The following is a 16,406-nucleotide window of genomic DNA, read 5'->3' as shown; positions in this document are numbered from 1 at the left end:
ATGCAGATTTTGACTTCACTGTAATAAAAGGATTGCACGGGCCTACACGCATTGTCGCTGGATGAGATTCAGGAATTTACCCTGGAACCTCACAGTTTTCCACAAAGCATCATTTCACCTGCCCTGAGAGGAAGCTGTGGCCTTTTGCCCCCAGGAGACACAGGGAAACCCACACGAAAGGGGACAGAGAACCTCACTCTTTCTTTCTAAAGCCACGGGTGTCAAACTCAGTCCCTGGAAGGCCCGGAGACCTGCAGAGTTTAGATTCAAGCCTGATAGAACACACCTGATCCAACTAATCATGCCCTTCAGGCTCATTTGAAAACTACATGCCTTGTGTGTTTGAGAAGGGTTGGAACAACACTCTACAGGGCTCGGGCCTAAAGGAATTTAGTTTGACACCCTGGTCTAAGCTCTCTCAGTTATCAGAAAAAAGAACCACCCTGCCCTGTGTGAGGCTCGAACTCACGACCTTCAGATTATGAGACTGACGCGCTGCCTAACTGCGCCAACGAGGCCCGTGGGCTAAAGGGGGCCCGAACAGAGAAAAAGTAGCTTCTAGGTTCCCTGGTTTCAGGTGCGGCTCGAACAGGCCATCTCTAGCCAGGCAAGGGTGTCAGGATGGCCGAGCGGTCTAAGGCGCTGCGTTCAGGTCGCAGTCTCCCCTGGAGGCGTGGGTTCGAATCCCACTTCTGACAGACCTATCCTTTGGCTGCAGACAGAGACTTCAGTCTTCTGCTACGTTGGGCCAGCAGGGCGTTCACTTTGACAAAACGACGCATTAGGCAAATGCCAGTATTAATTGGGCAGGCGTTGAAGACAAGGATGAGTTTTTAGACACTTTTTGAAAAGGGTTAAAGCCTCCGCTGCTCGAATTGAGATAGGCAGGCCGATCCACCAGCTGGGAACAGTCCACGAAAAGGTCCTTGAGAGTGATTTTGTGCCTCTTTGGGATGGCACCACGAGGCATCGTTCACTTGCAGAAAGCAAGCGTAGGTCTGCACCAGCGACTTTAGGTATATTGCTGCAGAGCCAGTGGTTATCTTGTAGGCAAACATCAGTACCTTGAATCTGATGCGAACAGCTATTGGTAGCCAGTGCAAAATTATGAAGAGAGGTGTGACGTGGGCTTTCTTTGGCTCGTTGAAGACCAGTCTCGCTGCTGCATCCTGGATCAGTTGCAGAGGCTTGATAGTACGTGCCGGAAGACCCGCCAAGGGAGCATAGCAGTAGTCCAGTCTGGAGAAAACAAAGAGCTTGGACAAGGAGTTGTGTGGCCTGCTCTGATCGGAAGGGTCTAATCTTCCGAACGTTGTACAAGGCAAATCTTCAGGACCGGGCCAGTGCAGCAATATGGCCTTTGAAACTTCACAAAACCTCAGGAGGACGTGGCCACGTGTTACATGAATATGAGAGGGATGCTATTGCTGCCTTCATGTAGCATTAGCCAGCATGCATGCAGAATTTTGACTTCACTGTAAATAAAAGGATTGCACGGGCCTACACGCAATGTCGCTGGATGAGATTCAGGGAATTTACCTGGAACCTCACAGTTTTCCACAAAGCATCATTTCACCTGCCCTGAAGAGGAGCTGTGGCCTTTTGCCCCCAGGAGACACAGGGAAACCCACACGAAAGGGGACAGAGAACCTCACTCTTTCTTTCTAAGCCACGGGTGTCAAACTCAGTCCCTGGAAGGCCGGAGACCTGCAGAGTTTAGATTCAAGCCTGATAGAACACACCTGATCCAACTAATCATGCCCTTCAGGCTCATTTGAAAACTACATGCCTTGTGTGTTTGAGAAGGGTTGGAACAACACTCTACAGGGCTCGGGCCTAAAGGAATTTAGTTTGACACCCCTGGTCTAAGCTCTCTCAGTTATCAGAAAAAAAGAACCACCCTGCCCCGTGTGAGGCTCGAACTCACGACCTTCAGATTATGAGACTGACGCGCTGCCTAACTGCGCCAACGAGGCCCGTGGGCTAAAGGGGGCCCGAACAGAGAAAAAGTAGCTTCTAGGTCCCTGGTTTCAGGTGCGGCTCGAACAGGCCATCTCTAGCCAGGCAAGGGTGTCAGGATGGCCGAGCGGTCTAAGGCGCTGCGTTCAGGTTGCAGTCTCCCCTGGAGGCGTGGGTTCGAATCCCACTTCTGACAGACCTATCCTTTGGCTGCAGACAGAGACTTCAGTCTTCTGCTACGTTGGGCCAGCAGGGCGTTCACTTTGACAAAACGACGCATTAGGCAAATGCCAGTATTAATTGGGCAGGCGTTGAAGACAAGGATGAGTTTTTAGACACTTTTTGAAAAGGGTTAAAGCCTCCGCTGCTCGAATTGAGATAGGCAGGCCGATCCACCAGCTGGGAACAGTCCACGAAAAGGTCCTTGAGAGTGATTTTGTGCCTCTTTGGGATGGCACCATGAGGCATCGTTCACTTGCAGAAAGCAAGCGTAGGTCTGCACCAGCGACTTTAGGTATATTGCTGCAGAGCCAGTGGTTATCTTGTAGGCAAACATCAGTACCTTGAATCTGATGCGAACAGCTATTGGTAGCCAGTGCCAAAATTATGAAGAGAGGTGTGACGTGGGCTTTCTTTGGCTCGTTGAAGACCAGTCTCGCTGCTGCATCCTGGATCAGTTGCAGAGGCTTGATAGTACGTGCCGGAAGACCCGCCAAGGGAGCATAGCAGTAGTCCAGTCTGGAGAAAACAAAGAGCTTGGACAAGGAGTTGTGTGGCCTGCTCTGATCGGAAGGGTCTAATCTTCCGAACGTTGTACAAGGCAAATCTTCAGGACCGGGCCAGTGCAGCAATATGGCCTTTGAAACTTCACAAAACCTCAGGAGGACGTGGCCACGTGTTACATGAATATGAGAGGGATGCTATTGCTGCCTTCATGTAGCATTAGCCAGCATGCATGCAGAATTTTGACTTCACTGTAAATAAAAGGATTGCACGGGCCTACACGCAATGTCGCTGGATGAGATTCAGGGAATTTACCTGGAACCTCACAGTTTTTCCAGGTGCGGCTCGAACAGGCCATCTCTAGCCAGGCAAGGGTGTCAGGATGGCCGAGCGGTCTAAGGTGCTGCGCTCAAGCTGGGGAACAATAGTCCGTCAAAGACGGGGAAGAAGGGAAGAAAAGAGGGAAGGAAGAAAAAGAGAAGGGGAAGAAGAGAAAGAAAAAATGAAGAAAAGAAAGGGTGAAATTTGATGTTCAAAGACGGATCTTCCTTAGCATGCGCGCAGTGATACATCTTCCGGTTTCTTCTTGCGGTAAATTCGCGCATTTATATTACACTGTTTTCTATTGCAGGTGCTCCCCTCGACCCGGGTTCGAATCCAGCTAAAGACAACTTTTTGTTTTATTGTTAATTGCTTTAAATAAATGAAGTTTCAAGGTTAATTAAATGTATATATGTGCTTGTTTGATATTTTTTTATTACATTTTAATACACCAATGGAAATGTGTTTTGTTATTATTAGTTATTTAGTAGTTGTTGTATTATTTTTGTTATTAAGCATGTTATTATGTGTAGTTGTATTCATATTTATTTTAAGCATGTTATTAGTTGTGATTTTATTGATATTAAATCAGATTTTTTTTAAGGTTACATTAATTCAAGACACCTTTAAATCTGTCATTTTTAATTAAAAAAGGATGCAAAAATAGTCATTATTATGCTTAAAAATGTCTGTGACAAATGACAAAGTGCAAATTATCTTTTTATAGGAATACGTTCTATTGTTGCAGTGTACTGATGAAATGTTTACTAAAGTACAAATAAAAAAGCAATCATTCTCTTTTTTTTTTTTTTTACAATTATGCCAACATAACAGTAATGAATATTAAACAAATTAAATTTATATAAGTTTTCAAAAAAACAAAATTAAAAGTGAAATAAAAGGAAAATAAATGTAGAAATCAAAACACATTTCTCAATTTGTTTTTTTATTTATTTTACAATTATGCTAACAGAAAAGTAATGAATATTAATAGAAGTTTTCAAACAATAAATTAAAAAGGTAAAAGTAAAAGTTAAATAGGATTAAAAAAGCAAGTTAAATAAAATAATGTTAGACACAAATATTAACAATAGTGAACTATATTTAAACAACTATATACACACAACAATAAATAAAAATATACAGTGTATACATTATTTGGGAGAAGGTTCTCCGGATTTACTCTAACCACTTTTCTTTTGTAATGTTCTCAGTCTGTGGACAGTATATACACCTTGCCCCTGTACTGGCTATGTCCCGTTGCACTGGTTTTGAATTTTCCACACTTCCTGCAAGTGTTTGCCTTGTAGGGTCTCTTGGGCATGGTTTGTGGAGCTGGTTGTGAATTGGTGCTCTGCAAAATAGGCTGTAACAGTGGCATCCTATGGACCGCTGACAGTCTTTGAACCATTTGTAGACCCTGGAACACTGGCACACCCTGAAACATCGACAAAAATATGGTTTTCTGGTATTAAAAGAAAAATTGAACAAGTTTAATAATTCGTACAGAATGGAACGTGAAAAGTGCCTTTATAGAATACTTTATACATTATGCCATTACTTACAGAGACAGTACTGCTTGGTATAGAGGCACAAGACACTGCTGCGCTGGGTTGGTCTTCAACCTGAGAAGGTCTCCTGACCACACTAAGATTTGGCTTTGCTGCAGCAATGTGAGAGCCAGTAAATCTTGGTTTGGTAAATCAAAAATGTGAGAAGACAGAATGTGTTATAATAGCAAGAATTACGATTTATATTAATATTACTATTTTAAGTAAATGCAGGTTTTTAAAAACATTTCTTTCTGAATAGAAGTGTCATCCATATTTATTAGCAGTATTGACTCCTGAAATTACTACAAAGTATTTGCATGATGGAATAATTGTTAATGTGTACAGTTAATAATAGCCAGCATCTATGTGGTATGTTACCTGAGATTGAGAAAGAAAGATAATGTAGCTTTAAAACATGAGAAGTATTGAGAGGGATGCCATGAGGGACATGAGTCTAGTCTCAAGAGAGAAAGCAAACAGGTTACATTCTACATTTATCCTTGACCATGTGACTTAAACCAAATCTGAGATATTCAAACTGACCATTCAGCAGACAACAGGTGCCCCCACTGTACAAGAGGGGTGACAATTAGTAGGTCTCAGCCAGCATCTCATAGCATTCTTGCTTTTTCTTTTTTTCTTTATCTTACGTTCTGAACTTTCTTGAATTTTAATTGAGCACATTCTTAAGTGGTATTATTAAAAAAGTTAAATAGTAATTCTTACCATTGAAAATTGTGTTGCAACTCTTGCTTCCACAGGTGCAGTAGGCTGGGGCCGGGGCAGGGGCATGGGATGAGGCTGGGGGTCAGGCTGACTCTGCTCCATGGCCTTCTTTGCTGTTTCAGCATCATGAGGTTCTTCCACCACCCTTTGTGCTGGTCCAGTAGAGGCTTCAGACGGAGAAAAAAAAAAAAAAAAAAAAACCCTTAATACATAATTCAGAAAGAAACCTTTTCAGTAAATATACTAATGATACTAATAAAAAACATGCATTTCAGCACACCTCCAAGCAAGGTTGTTTGGCCACGAGACAGCATCTGACATTTCTCTATCTGTAAGCATTATAACAAATATAATGCACAATACAAGTGAGTCCCTTAAGAGAGCATAAAATACTTCATTAAATTCATATATTTATTCATTCATTCATTCATTTCTAGGACACAAGTCACATTTATCTTATATATAATGTTACAACTGGTATCTCTATTTAGAGGAGAAAGATACAAGACAGGAACATTTCTTAAAATACCTGCAACATTACATAAATGTCTATAAACAATTATTACACACTCTGGTTTGCACTGTTGAAAGCCATAACATAACACAACCATCACATTACATCGTTCAAATGAATGGGACCAGGTAAATGTTTGTTCTGAAGCCTGATGTGTTGTTCTCTTATGCAAATACACTAAAGCAAGATACTAATAATGTTCGATTACGATTATTTTTTATTTTTATACATCTATAATGCAAAGGTAACAAACACTCACCCATTGACAAATCTCGTACCACTTTTTATGTCGAACTACGCGACAATGACCCTTGTCATAGGTCACAAACTTGAGTAATTAACCTTTTTTACCTCTGACACGCCCCCTGAGGATGATGTCATTCTTTCGTACACCTTCGGCACGGTTCGGCAACTTGATTGACACCTGACTAGAAGCGCTGACCCCTCCACCTAGTGGTGAGACGTGGAAACGTGCCGTCGAAATCCCCCTGCTCTCTGATTGGTCAAATGTCACGAATGTCAAGATAATGTTATAAATTGCGCTTTTTGATTGGCTGGAAATGTTAAGGCGCTTCGACGCGATTGGTCCAAATGTCATAGCGCTTCGATGCGATTGGCTGCGCAGTTCGACATTGCTCAACATTTCTGAAATTATGTCGGACTATCCTTCGTCAGCTAGCGCTCAGGTCGCAGTCTCCCCTGGAGGCGTGGGTTCGAATCCCACTTCTGACAGACCTATCCTTTGGCTGCAGACAGAGACTTCAGTCTTCTGCTACGTTGGGCCAGCAGGGCGTTAACTTTGACAAAACGACGCATTAGGCAAATGCTAGTATTAATTGGGCAGGCGTTGAAGACAAGGATGAGTTTTTAGACACTTTTTGAAAAGGGTTAAAGCCTCCGCTGCTCGAATTGAGATAGGCAGGCCGATCCACCAGCTGGGAACAGTCCAGGAAAAGGTCCTTGAGAGTGATTTTGTGCCTCTTTGGGATTCACCACGAGGCATCGTTCACTTGCAGAAAGCAAGCGTAGGTCTGCACCAGCGATTTTAGGTATATTGCTGCAGAGCCAGTGGTTATCTTGTAGGCAAACATCAGTACCTTGAATCTGATGCGAACAGCTATTGGTAGCCAGTGCAAAATTATGAAGAGAGGTGTGACGTGGGCTTTCTTTGGCTCGTTGAAGACCAGTCTCGCTGCTGCATCCTGGATCAGTTGCAGAGGCTTGATAGTACGTGCCGGAAGACCCGCCAAGGGAGCATAGCAGTAGTCCAGTCTGGAGAAAACAAAGAGCTTGGACAAGGAGTTGTGTGGCCTGCTCTGATCGGAAGGGTCTAATCTTCCGAACGTTGTACAAGGCAAATCTTCAGGACCGGGCCAGTGCAGCAATATGGCCTTTGAAACTTCACAAAACCTCAGGAGGACGTGGCCACGTGTTACATGAATATGAGAGGGATGCTATTGCTGCCTTCATGTAGCATTAGCCAGCATGCATGCAGAATTTTGACTTCACTGTAAATAAAAGGATTGCACGGGCCTACACGCAATGTCGCTGGATGAGATTCAGGGAATTTACCTGGAACCTCACAGTTTTCCACAAAGCATCATTTCACCTGCCCTGAAGAGGAGCTGTGGCCTTTTGCCCCCAGGAGACACAGGGAAACCCACACGAAAGGGGACAGAGAACCTCACTCTTTCTTTCTAAGCCACGGGTGTCAAACTCAGTCCCTGGAAGGCCGGAGACCTGCAGAGTTTAGATTCAAGCCTGATAGAACACACCTGATCCAACTAATCATGCCCTTCAGGCTCATTTGAAAACTACATGCCTTGTGTGTTTGAGAAGGGTTGGAACAACACTCTACAGGGCTCGGGCCCTAAAGGAATTTAGTTTGACACCCCTGGTCTAAGCTCTCTCAGTTATCAGAAATAAAGAACCACCCTGCCCCGTGTGAGGCTCGAACTCACGACCTTCAGATTATGAGACTGACGCGCTGCCTAACTGCGCCAACGAGGCCCGTGGGCTAAAGGGGGCCCGAACAGAGAAAAAGTAGCTTCTAGGTCCCTGGTTTCAGGTGCGGCTCGAACAGGCCATTTCTAGCCAGGCAAGGGTGTCAGGATGGCCGAGCGGTCTAAGGCGCTGCGTTCAGGTCGCAGTCTCCCCTGGAGGCGTGGGTTCGAATCCCACTTCTGACAGACCTATCCTTTGGCTGCAGACAGAGACTTCAGTCTTCTGCTACGTTGGGCCAGCAGGGCGTTAACTTTGACAAAACGAAGCATTAGGCAAATGCTAGTATTAATTGGGCAGGCGTTGAAGACAAGGATGAGTTTTTAGACACTTTTTGAAAAGGGTTAAAGCCTCCGCTGCTCGAATTGAGATAGGCAGGCCGATCCACCAGCTGGGAACAGTCCAGGAAAAGGTCCTTGAGAGTGATTTTGTGCCTCTTTGGGATGGCACCACGAGGCATCGTTCACTTGCAGAAAGCAAGCGTAGGTCTCCACCAGAGACTTTAGGTATATTGCTGCAGAGCCAGTGGTTATCTTGTAGGCAAACATCAGTACCTTGAATCTGATGCGAACAGCTATTGGTAGCCAGTGCAAAATTATGAAGAGAGGTGTGACGTGGGCTTTCTTTGGCTCGTTGAAGACCAGTCTCGCTGCTGCATCCTGGATCAGTTGCAGAGGCTTGATAGTACGTGCCGGAAGACCCGCCAAGGGAGCATAGCAGTAGTCCAGTCTGGAGAAAACAAAGAGCTTGGACAAGGAGTTGTGTGGCCTGCTCTGATCGGAAGGGTCTAATCTTCCGAACGTTGTACAAGGCAAATCTTCAGGACCGGGCCAGTGCAGCAATATGGCCTTTGAAACTTCACAAAACCTCAGGAGGACGTGGCCACGTGTTACATGAATATGAGAGGGATGCTATTGCTGCCTTCATGTAGCATTAGCCAGCATGCATGCAGAATTTTGACTACACTGTAAATAAAAGGATTGCACGCCTAGATTCAAGCCTGAAAGAACACACCTGATGCAACTAATCATGCCCTTCAGGCTCATTTGAAAACTACATGCCTTGTGTGTTTGAGAAGGGTTGGAACAACTCTCTACAGGGCTCGGGCCCTAAAGGAATTTAGTTTGATACCCCTGGTCTAAGCTCTCTCAGTTATCAGAAAAAAAGAACCACCCTGCCCCGTGTGAGGCTCGAACTCACGACCTTCAGATTATGAGACTGACGCGCTGCCTAACTGCGCCAACGAGGCCCGTGGGCTAAAGGGGGCCCGAACAGAGAAAAAGTAGCTTCTAGGTCCCTGGTTTCAGGTGTGGCTCGAACAGGCCATCTCTAGCCAGGCAAGGGTGTCAGGATGGCCGAGCGGTCTAAGGCGCTGCGTTGAAGCTGGGGAACAATAGTCCGTCAAAGACGGAGAAGAAGGGAAGAAAAGAAGGAAGGAAGAAAAGGACAAGGGGAAGAAGAGAAAGAAAAAACGAAGAAAAGAAAGAGTGAAATTTGACGTTCAAAGACGGATCTTCATTAGCATGCGCGCAGTGATACATCTTCCGGTTTCTTCTTGCGGTAAATTTGCGCATTTATATTACACTGTTTTCTATTGTAGGTGCTCCCCTCGACCCGGGTTCGAATCCAGCTAAAGACAACTTTTTTTTTCATATTTATTAACAGTATTGACTCCTGAAATTACTACATAGTATTTGCAAGATGGAATAATTGTTAATATGTGTACATTTAATAATAGCCAGCATCTATGTGGTATGTTACCTGAGATTGAGAAAAAAAGATAATGTAGCTTTAACACATGAGAAGTATTGAGAGAGAGATGCCATGAGGGACATGAGTCTAGTCTCAAGAGAGAAAGCAGACAGGTTACATTCTACATTTATCCTTGACCATGTGACTTAAACCAAATCTGAGATATTCAAACTGACCATTCAGCAGACAACAGGCTTCCCCCACTGTACAAGAGGGGTGACAATTGGTAGGTCTCAGCCATCATCTCATAGCATTCTTGCTTTTTCTTTTTTTCTTCATCTTACGTTCTGAACTTTCTTGAATTTTAATTGAGCACATTCTTAAGTGGTATTATTAAAAAAGTTAAATAGTAATTCTTACCATAGAAAATTGTATTGCAACTCTTGCTTCCACAGGTGCAGTAGGCTGGGGCTGGGGCAGGGGCATGGGATGAGGCTGGGGGTCAGGCTGACTCTGCTCCATGGCCTTCTTTGCTGTTTCAGCAGCATGAGGTTTTTCCACCACCCTTTGTGCTGGTCCAGTAGAGGCTTAAGACGACCCAAAAAAAAAAAAAAAAAAACCTTAATACATAATTCAGAAAGAAACCTCTTCATTAAATATACTAATGATACTAATAAAAAACACGCATTTCAGCACACCTCCAAGCAAGGTTGTTTGGCCACGAGACAGCATCTGACATTTCTCTATCTGTAAGCATTATAACAAATATAATGCATAATACAAGTGAGTCCCTTAACAGAGCATAAAAAACTTCATTAAATTCATATATTTATTCATTAATTCATTAATTTCTAGGACACAAGTCACATTTATCTTATATATAATGTTACAACTGGTATCTCTATTTAGAGGAGAAAGATACAAGACAGGAACATTTCTTAAAATACCTGCAACATTACATAAATGTCTATAAACAATTATTACACACTCTGGTTTGCACTGTTGAAAGCCATAACATAACACAACCATCACATTACATCGTTCAAATGAATGGGACCAGGTAAATGTTTGTTTTGAAGCCTGATGTGTTGTTCTCTTATGCAAATACACTAAAGCAAGATACTAATAATGTTCGATTACGATTATTTTTTATTTTTATACATCTATAATGCAAAGGTAACAAACACTCACCCATTGACAAATCTCGTACCACTTTTTATGTCGAACTACGCGACAATGACCCTTGTCATAGGTCACAAACTTGAGTAATTAACCTTTTTTACCTCTGACACGCCCCCTGAGGATGATGTCATTCTTTCGTACACCTTCGGCACGGTTCGGCAACTTGATTGACACCTGACTAGAAGCGCTGACCCCTCCACCTAGCGGTGAGACGTGGAAACGTGCCGTCGAAATCCCCCTGCTCTCTGATTGGTCAAATGTCACGAATGTCAAGATAATGTTATAAATTGCGCTTTTTGATTGGCTGGAAATGTTAAGGCGCTTCGACGCGATTGGTCCAAATGTCATAGCACTTCGATGCGATTGGCTGCGCAGTTCGACATTGCTCAACATTTCTGAAATTATGTCGGACTATCCTTCGTCAGCTAGCGTCGCAGTCTCCCCTGGAGGCGTGGGTTCGAATCCCACTTCTGACAGACCTATCCTTTGGCTGCAGACAGAGACTTCAGTCATCTGCTACGTTGGGCCAGCAGGGCGTTAACTTTGACAAAACAACGCATTAGGCAAATGCTAGTATTAATTGGGCAGGCGTTGAAGACAAGGATGAGTTTTTAGACACTTTTTGAAAAGGGTTAAAGCCTCCGCTGCTCGAATTGAGATAGGCAGGCCGATCCACCAGCTGGGAACAGTCCAGGAAAAAGTCCTTGAGAGTGATTTTGTGCCTCTTTGGGATGGCACCACGAGGCATCGTTCACTTGCAGAAAGCAAGCGTAGGTCTGCATCAGCGACTTTAGGTATATTGCTGCAGAGCCAGTGGTTATCTTGTACGCAAACATCAGTACCTTGAATCTGATGCGAACAGCTATTGGTAGCCAGTGCAAAATTATGAAGAGAGGTGTGACGTGGGCTTTCTTTGGCTCGTTGAAGACCACTCTCGCTGCTGCATCCTGGATCAGTTGCAGAGGCTTGATAGTACGTGCCGGAAGACCCGCCAAGGGAGCATAGCAGTAGTCCAGTCTGGAGAAAACAAAGAGCTTGGACAAGGAGTTGTGTGGCCTGCTCTGATCGGAAGGGTCTAATCTTCCGAACGTTGTACAAGGCAAATCTTCAGGACCGGGCCAGTGCAGCAATATGGCCTTTGAAACTTCACAAAACCTCAGGAGGATGTGGCCACGTGTTACATGAATATGAGAGGGACGCTATTACTGCCTTCATGTAGCATTAATCAGCATGCATGCAGAATTTTGACTTCATTGTAAATAAAAGTGTTTTGAATGAATGTGTTTTGTTATTATTACTTATTTAGTAGCTGTTGTATTAATTTTTAATCTGATTACCCTTACGAAAAATAATCATGGTTTTATTATAGTAAAACTGTAGTAACCCATGGTTTTTTGGCGTATTGACTGCCATTTGTAAAACTACAGATTTACTACAAATACCATGGTTAAACTATGGTTAATATAGCAAAACCATGGTTAATTTGTGGTTACCATGGTTTAACTACAGTAACCATGGTTTTTTGGTTTTATTTGTAGTAAAACCATGGTTAATTTTCGTAAGGGTAAGCATGTTATTATTTGTAGTTGTATTCATATTTATTTTAAGCATGCAATTAGTTGTAGTTTTATTGATATTAAATCAAAAAAAGAATTTAAAAGTTACATTCATTTAAGACACCTTCAAATCTGTCATATATAATTAAAAAGGATGCAAAAATAATCATTATTATGCTGAAAAATGTCTGTGACAAATGACAAAGTGCAAATTAAATTTTTATAGGAATACGTTCTTTTGTTGCAGTGTACTGATGAAATGTTTACTAAACTACAAATAAAACAGCAATAATTCTCCTTTTTTGTACAATTATTCCAACATAACAGTTATGAATATTAAATTAAATTTAAAAGGGAAATAAAAGGAAAATAAATGTAGAAATCAAAAAGCATTTCTCAATTTGTTTTTATTTTATGCTAACAGAACAATAATGAATATTAAATTAAGTTTTAAAATAATAAATTAAAAAGGTAAATAAAACAGTAAATAAAGTTTTACAAAACAAATAAGTAAAAGTTAAATGGGATTAAAAAGCAGTAAATAAATTAAATAAAATAATGTTCAACACAAATATTAACAAAAGTGAACTATATTTAAACAACTAAACACAACAATAAATAAAACTAGAAAAAAAAGTTTGTTGAGAAACTTTAAGTTGGCTTGAGAAAGCCTCACCAGAAAGTTTGAAGAAGTTTAAAGTTAGAAGTTTATAGTTTAAAGTTAGAATGATAGATTAGTTGAAAGAAAGATATATTAGTTAGAAAGAATGACAGATAGATTAGTTAGAAAGAATGATATAGATTAGTTCAAAAGAAAAAATGATAGATTAGTTTGACAGAAAAAAATGCATGCGACTAACATGTTTCTAGCATGATTAGCAAGTTACTAGCATGTTGTTAGCATGACTAGCATGTCACTACCATGTTTCTAGCATGTTTCTAGCATTATTAACACACTGCTAGCATGTTGCTAGCATGTTTCTAGCATGATTAGCAAGTTACTAGCATTTTGTTCGAATGACTAGCATGTTGCTAGCATGTTTCTAGCATGACTACCATGTTTCTAGCATTATTAGCATGTTAATAGCATGTTGCTAACATATTGTTATCATGACTAACATGTTGCTAGTATATTTCTAGCATGATTAGCATTTGACTAGCACGTTGCTAACATGTTTCTAGCATGATTAGCATGCGACTAGCATGTTGGTAGCATGATTTTAGAATGATTAGCATGTCACTAGCATTTCTCTAGCATGATTAGCATGTTGCTAACATGTTTCTAGCATGATTAGCAGCATGATTATCATGTTGCTAGCATGTTGTTTGCATTTTTCTAACATGACTAGCAAGTTGCTAGCATGTTTCTAACATGATTATCATGCGACTAGCTGTTGCTAGCATGTTTCTAACATGATTATCATGCGACTAGCATGTAGCTAACATGTTTCTAGCATTATCAGCATGTTGCTAACATGTTTCTAGCATGATTAGCATTTGTTAGCATGTTGCTAGCATGTTTCTAGCATGATTATCATGCGACTAGCTGTTGCTAGCATGTTTCTAACATGATTATCATGCAACTAGCATTTAGCTAACATGTTTCTAGCATGATTAGCAGCATGATTATCATGTTGCTAGCATGTTGTTTGCATTTTTCTAACATGACTAGCAAGTTGCTAGCATGTTTCTAACATGATTATCATGCGACTAGCTGTTGCTAGCATGTTTCTAACATGATTATCATGCGACTAGCATGTAGCTAACATGTTTCTAGCATTATCAGCATGTTGCTAACATGTTTCTAGCATGATTAGCATTTGTTAGCATGTTGCTAGCATGTTTCTAGCATGATTATCATGCGACTAGCTGTTGCTAGCATGTTTCTAACATGATTATCATGCGACTAGCATTTAGCTAACATGTTTCTAGCATTATCAGCATGTTGCTAACATGTTTCTAGCATGATTAGCATGTTGTTAGCATATCGTTAACATGTTTCTAACATCATTAGCGTGTCGCTAACATGTTTCTAGAATGATTAGCATTTGTTAGCATGTTGCTAACATGTTTCTAGCATGATTAGCATGCGACTAGCATGTTGTTCGCATTTTTCTAACATGACTGCATGTTTCTAACATGATTATCATGCAACTAGCATGTAGCTAACATGTTTCTAGCATAATCAGCATGTTGTTAACATGTTTCTAACATGATTAGCATGTTGTTAGCATATCGTTACCATGTTTCTAACATTATTAGCATGTCGCTAACATGTTTCTAGAATGATTAGCATTTGTAAGCATGTTGCTAGCATGTTTCTAGCATGATTAGCATGCGACTAGCATGTTGCTTACATGATTAGCTTGATTTTAGCATTTTGGTAGCATGTTTCTAGCATGATTATCATGCGACTAGCATGTTTCTAGCATGATTAGCATGTTGCTAACATGCGACTAGCATGACTAGCATGCGACTAGCATGACTAGCATGTTGCTAGCATGATAAGCATGTTGTTAACATGTTTCTAGCATGACTAGCATGCGACTAACATGTTGCTAGCATGATTTTAGCATGCGACTAGCATTTTGCTAGCATGTTTCTATCATGCAACTAGCATGTTGCTAGCATTATTTTACCATTAATAGCATGATGCTAGCATGTTTCTAGCAAGATTAGCATGTTGCTAGCATGTTTCTAGCATGAATAGCATGTTGCTAGAATGTTGCTAGCATGTTTCTAGCATGATTAACATGTTGTTAGCATGTTGCTAGAATGTTTCTAGCATGACTAGCATGCAACTAGCATGTTGCTAGCATGATTTTAGCATGTTGCTAGCATGTTTCTAGCAAGGGACTTACATGTTGCTAGCGTTATTTTAGCATTATTAGCATTATGTTAACATTTTTCTAGCATGATTAACATGTTGCTAGCATGTTTCTAGCATGATTAGCATGTGACTAGCATGTTTCTAGCATGATTAGCATGTGACTAGCATGTTGCTAACATGTTGCTAGCATGATTACCATGTTGCTATCATGTCGCTAACATGTTTCTAACATGATTAACATGCAACTAGCATGTTGCTAGCATAATTTTACCATGATTAGCATTGTTGCTAACATATTCCTAGCATGATTAACATGTTTCTAGCATGACTAGCATGCGACTAGTATGTTGCTAGCATGATTAGCATGTTGTTAGCATTTTTCTAACATGATAAGCATGGGACTAGCATGTTGCTAGCATGATTTTACCATGATTAGCATGTTGTTAGCATGTTTCTAGCTTGATTAGCATATCACTAGCATGTCACTAGCATGTTGCTAGCATGATTAGCATGTTGCTAGAATGTTGATAGCATGTTTCTAGCATGATTAGCATGCGACTAGCATGTTGCTAGCATGATTTTACCATGATTACCATTGTTGCTAGCATATTTCTAGCATGATTAGCATGTTGCTAGCATGTTGCTATCATGTTTCTAGGATGATAAGCATGTTGCTAGCAAGACTAGCATGCGACTAGCATGTTGCTAGCATTTTTCTAACATGATTAGCATATTGGTAGCATGTCACTAGCATGTTTCTAGCATGAGACTAGCATGTGTGTTAACATGATTAGCATGTTGCGAGGATGTTTCTATCATGACTAGCATGCGACTAGCATGTTGCTAGCATGATTTTAGCATTATTAGCATGTTTCTAGCATGTTTCTAGCATGTTTCTAGCATGTTTCTAGCATGCGAGTAGCATGTTTCTAGCATGATTTACCATAGTTTACCACGATTTACCATAGTTTACCATGATTTACCATAGTTTGCCATGATTTACTATAGTATACCACGATTTACCATGTTCAAGTATGATTTACTGATTCTAGTATGATTTATCATAGTTTACCATGATTTACCATAGTTTACCATGATTTACCACGATTTACCATAGTTTACTATGATTTACTATAGTATACCATGATTTACCATGTTCAAGTATGATTTACTGATTCTAGCATGATTTAGCATAGTTTACCATGATTTACCACGATTTACCATAATTTACCATGATTTACTATAGTATGCCACGATTTACCATGTTCAAGTATGATTTATTGATTCTAGCATGATTTACCATAGTTTACCATGATTTACCATAGTTTACCATGATTTACTATAGTATA

The 16,406-nt window shown here is 41.0% G+C and overlaps 6 non-coding genes across 6 annotated transcripts; 3 read left to right on the top strand and 3 right to left on the bottom strand.

Moving 5' to 3' along the window:
- The first annotated feature begins 615 nt into the window (after positions 1-615).
- trnal-cag (transfer RNA leucine (anticodon CAG)) lies at positions 616-698 on the top strand. The gene has a single exon. It is a non-coding gene; the product is annotated as a tRNA-Leu (tRNA).
- Positions 699-1,902: 1,204 nt separating this feature from the next.
- trnam-cau (transfer RNA methionine (anticodon CAU)) lies at positions 1,903-1,976 on the bottom strand. Its single transcript has one exon. It is a non-coding gene; the product is annotated as a tRNA-Met (tRNA).
- A 96-nt stretch (positions 1,977-2,072) lies between these two features.
- Positions 2,073-2,155, top strand: trnal-cag (transfer RNA leucine (anticodon CAG)). Its single transcript has one exon. It is a non-coding gene; the product is annotated as a tRNA-Leu (tRNA).
- A 5,577-nt stretch (positions 2,156-7,732) lies between these two features.
- trnam-cau (transfer RNA methionine (anticodon CAU)) lies at positions 7,733-7,806 on the bottom strand. The gene has a single exon. It is a non-coding gene; the product is annotated as a tRNA-Met (tRNA).
- Positions 7,807-7,902: 96 nt separating this feature from the next.
- trnal-cag (transfer RNA leucine (anticodon CAG)) lies at positions 7,903-7,985 on the top strand. The gene has a single exon. It is a non-coding gene; the product is annotated as a tRNA-Leu (tRNA).
- Positions 7,986-8,972: 987 nt separating this feature from the next.
- Positions 8,973-9,046, bottom strand: trnam-cau (transfer RNA methionine (anticodon CAU)). Its single transcript has one exon. It is a non-coding gene; the product is annotated as a tRNA-Met (tRNA).
- Between the last annotated feature and the right edge of the window lie 7,360 nt (positions 9,047-16,406).

This window comes from Carassius auratus, chromosome 32 (genome assembly GCF_003368295.1).
Source record: "Carassius auratus strain Wakin chromosome 32, ASM336829v1, whole genome shotgun sequence".
Lineage (NCBI taxonomy): Eukaryota > Metazoa > Chordata > Actinopteri > Cypriniformes > Cyprinidae > Carassius > Carassius auratus.
This window is presented reverse-complemented; position numbering and strand designations above follow the sequence as displayed.